Genomic DNA, 6,645 nt, shown 5'->3' on the forward strand with positions numbered 1-6,645 from the left:
GTGAACTCAGTGCCCCTGGGTGGTAGCAGAAGCATGAATGCTGAGAGGAAGGATGTTGCTGTCAGCACTGTGTGGTTTTGAATGAGATAAAGAATCAACGCTGGATGTAGCTGCACACATACTTTATTTTGTTGAATTTCCAATTGATGAAGTATTTGATAAGCATGCCTGATAAGATGGAAAAAACGGGCTCTTTCCCAATGGTCCATTTTTGTCATTTAAGTACATAGATTTGTTTTAGATTACATTTGGTGATTTTTATGTTATTTCTGAAAAGGTAATATATACACATGGCTTAAAAATAAAACACTATGAAAAAATCTCATTCCCATTCCTGTCCCCTGTTCTGGTCCCACACCTCTTATTCGGATGACCACTTGTTTAAAGATTCATGTAGATCTGTCTAGGGTTTCTTTGCAAAAATGCAAGCCCACACAAATACATGTTATTACTCCCTACCTTTTCTTACACAAAAGAAAGCATTCAATACAAAATACTTTGTACTCCTTAATAGTACATCCTGGAGATTATTCTGTATCAATATATACAGAGATCCCTCACTTTATTTTTTACAGCTGCATAATATTCCATGGGAGAGATGTTTTGTAATTTATTTAACCCACCCCCTGTTAGGAACATCATTTTGGTTGTTTGCAGTCAGTTTCTCTTTTTTTTTTTTTATTTTGTTGAGATGGAGTCTCACCCTGTCACCCAGGCTGGAGTGCAGTGGTGCAATCTCAGCTTACTGCAACCTCCGCCTCCTGGGTTCAAGTGATTCTCCTGCCTCAGCCTCTTGAGTAGCTGGGATTACAGGCACGCACCACCATGCCTGGCTAATTTTTGTATTTTTAGTAGAGACGGGGTTTCACCATGTTGGTCTGGCTGGTCTCGAACTCCCGACCTCTTGATCCGCCCGCCTTGGCCTCCCAAAGTTCTGGGATTAGAGGCACAAGCCACTGTGCCTGGCGCCAGTTTCTCTTATAAACAATGCTGCAATGACTAATCTGATATATTTGTTATCTTTCATGTGGGCAGAGATATTTGTAGGTTGAATTCCTAGAAATGGGGTCAGTGAGTCAAAGAGTAAATGTATTTCCAATATTAATGTATTCATCCTTCGCTGAATCTCTGTAGTTTAGCAATGAATTGAACAACTGCATATTATTTATGGGTGAAAAGCCCCAAAGAAAAAAGAAATGCTGAGTCCAGATGTCACCTTCAGTCAATGTAGAGTGGTGGTTACCACCAGTGATGAATGTCTTAGAGTGTTTATGCATCTGTGAGTGTGTGAGTATGTGCTCATTTGTGTACTCTGAAAACCCTATTTGAAAAAAAAAAAACTTAACCATCGGGTTATTAGACAGATAATCACTTCACTCCACTTTCAAATCAATGAGTTTCTTATTCCAGCTTATATTCCAATAGTCCAAAGCTTCCAGGGAATAAAGGTAAAACAATCTGAGAGCTCTGAATTCCTCCACAGGGCAAGTACCATGTAAACTAATAGATGATGTTAAGGTTCTCAAGGTGGTGACTAAACAGTTCCCCCAGTCTCTGCAACATAAACATAAACTTAAAAATTACACGGTAAGCTAGATATTCATTTTGAAAATAACCATGGAATTTGAAAAAATAAAGCTGAAACAAACAAAACACACCACCACGAACAACAAAAACAACAAAACAAGGAGGAAAAAACCGACTTTCTGGTGTTTTTGCTAAAAGACAGCAGGGTGGGTTGGGGGAAGCTCTTCTCATAAAAGAAAAGTACTAGACAATCTGGTCTTTTAAAGGGTCTTGAAAACAGATTATGCAGTAAAACTGAGCTGTCAAAGACCCTCAGAGATGGTCTCACCTGGCTAGTCCTATGAAGCGCCCAGCTAGAGGAGAGTTTTCTTTCCCATTTTCAATAATGTGGTTTGTGGTTAAAGATGTGCATGCCAATGGCAGGTCTGGGGGTGTGATGTGTTTGAAAAAACGTTGGATTTATATTTTGCAATACCAGCCAGATTCAGGAAGTGACACTCAACCACATTTTCTTGACCTGGGTGGAGATTAGTTGAGAATGTGTTTGATAGGTAAACAAATGTTGAGAAACATTTTGACATAGGACGTGCTGCATATAACTAGTTTTGTGAAGATGATGCCCTTAATGGGTATATCTTCTATGAATGACTCAGGTCATCATCATAGGCTTGGGTTATTGTAACATCTAGCAGGTATGTTGCACTGTGGAGAGCTGTTTTTCCCCTTAGTGGCCTTGGAGGGTGAGGTTTGGAGTGCTATTCACATTTTTCTGTGCACTGGCTGTGCAGTGGCCAGCCATATCTCTTTCCAAGATGCTCATTTGTTGGGGCTCAGTATGCACCACCCCAAAACATACTGTGGGAGACAAGATGTGCCACCCCAAAATACACTTCTTGGCATGTTTCAAGCTGGTTATTCAGATAAACTGCAGACGCAGGAGTATCTCTGAAAAACTGCCCTTTATAAAAGAAATGTATGCCTAATGTAAATTGAAAGTTACGTTTCTTGTAAAAGAAATCTATATTAGTAAAACTATCTGTATCAGGAAGAGGGCTGTTCCTAGACAATTTTTATTACCTGAGATACTTTATTTGCATAACAAGACAAAGTTTTATTCACCTTATATTTCCTCCCTCCCCTTCTCATAGCTTGTCTCTACCACCCCCAGAAGCCCCCAAGCTCCTCCTATTCCTTTCTGTAGCTCATGCTGCTATATAAGCTTCAATCATCTGGTCTTTCTTCAACTCTCATATTTTCGTGGGACCCCTGTGCCAATGTGTGTAGTTAAACATAGTTTTTTTTCTTGCTAATCTGTTATATGCTGATTTAATTCATAATCCTGCCAAAGAACCCAGGAGGGTGGAGGTAGACCATTTGGTTCTCCCTGCACGAACTGCAGTGTATTTTTTTGGGCCCAAGGTCAAATACCAGCTCCACTGTCCTAGTCCTGTGACCTTGGCTGAACAGAATAATGATCCTCCTGTATATAAAGAGGACAAAAGCACACACCTCCCAGACTGTTCTGAACACTGGTCCCCTGTTAAAGAAAACTTCTCCTCAACTTCACTCCCTCTTCACCATTTCTTTCCATTAATATTACAGAGAATCCTTCATAGGGAATTTCTTTTAAAAATTTTATTTATTTATTTATTTATTTATTTATTTATTTTGAGAAAGAGTTTTGCTCTTGTTGCCCAGGCTAGAGTGCAATGGCAGGATCTCAGCTCTCTGCAACCTCCATCTCCTGGGTTCGAGTGATTCTCCTGCGTCAACCTCCCAAGTAACTTGGACTACAGGCATGCACCACCACACCTGGCTAATTTTTGTATTTTTAGTAGAGACAGGGTTTCTGCATGTTGGTCAGGCTGGTCTCAAATTCCCGACCTCAGGTGATCCGCCCTCCTCGGCCTCCCAAAGTGCTGGGATTACAGGCATGAGCCACCGCGCCCGGTGGGATTTTCTTAAACATTAAATATTTAATGTTTTAAAAACCCAATAACATCAGCATTTTTAATAACAATTTTTACTGTAAATTGACAATTTATAATTGTGTATATTTCTGGGTACAAAGTGATGTTATAATTTATAAATACAATGTAGGATAATTAAATTAAGCTAGTTAACATATCCATCAGCTCAAATATTTAGCATTTTTTCCGACTTTTATTTTAGTTTCAGGGGGTACATGGGCAGGTTTGTTACACAGGCAAATTGTGTGTCACTGGGGTTTGGTATACTAATGATCTTATCACCCAGGTAGTGAGCATAGTACCTGATAGCTGGTTTTTCAGCCCTCCCTCCCCTTCCACCCTCTCTCCTCTAGTAGTCCCCAACGTCTATTGTTTCCATCTTTATGTCCATGTGTACTCAATATTTAGCTTTCACTTAAACGTGAGAACATGTGGCATTTGATTTTCTGTTCCTGCATCAATAAACTTCGGACAATGGCCTCCATTATCCTAAACTACATCTTTTGCAGCTGTATCCATGTTGCTGCAAAATATGTGGAATACTATGCAGCCATAAAAAAGAATGAAATCATACCCTTAGCATTTTTTGTCATGAGAACATTTGAAATTTACTCTCTTAGCAATTTTGAAATGTACAATACTGTTTATTAACTATATTCACCACACTATGCAATAGATCTCAAAGAAACTTCCATATTCCTTCTGAGATTTTTGTACCTCATTCATCATCTCCCTAATACCCTCACCCTCTAGTCTCTGTAACCACCAGTTTATTCTCTGGTTCTACGAATTTGATTGTTTTAGATTCTTCATTTAAGTGAGAATATACAGTATTATTTAAGATCATTTAATTAAGTTTTAGTATGTATAAAGTATTTGGTGTCAATGCCTACATATTTCTATAGAATGAAACAGAACAAAACATTTCCCATCTGAACCACAACCTGCATGCCGGTGTTGTCTTCACTGTGGGTGGATCACGGAGCTATGGCCTACACACCTCAGTGCCTTTTGAAGGAAATCATCGTTAAGAGTCAATGCTTGGAATCAGGTGGACAGGGATCAAGTCCCATTTCCACCACATATATCTGTGTGTCCTCAGTTAAGTTATCTGACCTCTGTCTGCCATAGGCAAAATTCCTAGTTACGTATATCAAAACTATCTCCTGGTGTATATTACAGAATATTAGGAAGCTCAAGCATCTCAGGGACAGGGAAGGACTAAAGAAAGAGCCAAGAATAACATCCAGATTATACTACTGGTCCATTATGGAGCCCACTACCCAGATTTCTGGGCAAAAGAAGATGGATGTGCTGCTCAAGGGCTGACTGGTAGAACTTCCAGCAGTGGTACCTCTGAAAATGCTGTATTCACCACACTCAAGTTTTCAAATCTGTGAAACAGGTATAGTAAGAATATTTACCTTATGGGGTTATTTTGCAGATTTGATAACACTGTGTATAGAAAGACCCCAGTATGGTGTTTGGCACTTAGTAAATGCTCAGTTAATGTTTCTGCTTCATTTCCTCCTTCATTTTCTTCTACCTTAACTTCTCATCTATTTTCTTTTTTCTTCTTTTCTTTTTCTTTCTCTAACTTCTTCCTCCTCCTCCTGTTTTTCTCACTTCTTCACTTCTCTTCCATCCCCTTTCTTCTTCCTCATTCCTTATTTCTCTTCCTAAGAGTTGGTAAGAGGCAGCGTATGACTATTCTGCCAACGGAAACAATTTTCCCTGTTTCTGTGACAGGGGGTGTCATGGAGTACAGCACCAAAGAGCTACTGTTTAGTTGGATATTACCATAAATTAATAAATGCTCAATACCCCACTTTCTCCTTTTCTTCCCCCCCTCCACTCCCAGTATTTACCCAGTGGCATCAAATCTGGAATGGGCTATCTTCATATCAGAACCAGAAAAAATGGAAGGGAGTTACACCAGAAACCATAAACCCTATGCAAGGAGGGATTTTGTTTAACATCTTTTTTTGAGATAGAATTTACAAACATAAAATTTACCCTGAAAGTAAATGATTTAGTAGTTTTTAGTATATCCAGTTTTGTGACTATCACACAAGTTTAGAACATTCCTCTCAACCCCAAGGAGACCCCATTCCTATTGGGCTGTCACTCCTCATTCCCCGCCATGCAGCCCTAGGGAACTTCTAATCTACTTTCCATCTCTATGGATTTGCCTATTCTGGATATCTCATGTAAGTGGAATTATACAATATGTTACTTCTTGTGACTAGCTTCTTACACTTGGCATGTTTTTGAGGTACGTCCATGTTGTGGTATGTGTTAGCACTTCATTTTTTTTTTTTTGGCTCAATAATATTCCGCTGTGTGGGCATATCACATTTTGTTTATCCATTCATCAATTAAGGACATTTGGGTTGTTTCTGCTTTTCAATTATTATGATAATGCCTTTATGAAGCTTCATGTACATTTCTGTGTGAACATATGTTTTCATATCTCTTGGGTAGATATCCAGGAGTGGAATTTCCAGGTCATGTTCACTCTCCTTAACATTTTGAGGATTTGCCAGATTGTTTTCCAAAGTAGCTGAGGGCAGGGATTTTTGTCTGGTTTGTTCATCGCTGATCCAGTGCTGACATATGGTAAACTTAAAACTATTTATTAAATAAATTGAATAAATGAATTAATAATTGTCTGGTAAAGATATAATTTTTCCTTATATATGTAAGCATGCATAAATAAATATATACATATATAAATATATACTATATATTTATTTATTTATTTATTTTTCACGATAAGGTCTCTTTTACCCAGGCTGAAGTGCAGTGGTGTGATCTTGGCTTACTGCAGTCTCCACTTCTTGGGCTCAGGTGATCCTCCTACTTCAGCCTCATGAGTAATGAGGACCACAGGTATGCACTGCCACGTCTAGCTTTTTTTTTTTTTTTTTGGTATTTTTAGTAGAGATGGGGTTTCACCATGTTGCCAGGCTGGTTTCAAATTCCTGAGTAATCTGCCTGCGTTGGCCTTTCAAAGTGCTGGGATTACAGGTGTGAGCCCCTGCACCCAGCCAACATATTTTTGTTTAAACATTACATATGGCGTACAGTTTTTTTGTTTTGTTTTGTTTTTTAAGACAGAGTTTCGCTCTTGTTGCCCAGGCTGGGG

The sequence above is a fragment of the Pongo abelii genome, chromosome 3 (genome assembly GCF_028885655.2).
Source record: "Pongo abelii isolate AG06213 chromosome 3, NHGRI_mPonAbe1-v2.0_pri, whole genome shotgun sequence".
In the NCBI taxonomy this organism is placed as follows: domain Eukaryota; kingdom Metazoa; phylum Chordata; class Mammalia; order Primates; family Hominidae; genus Pongo; species Pongo abelii.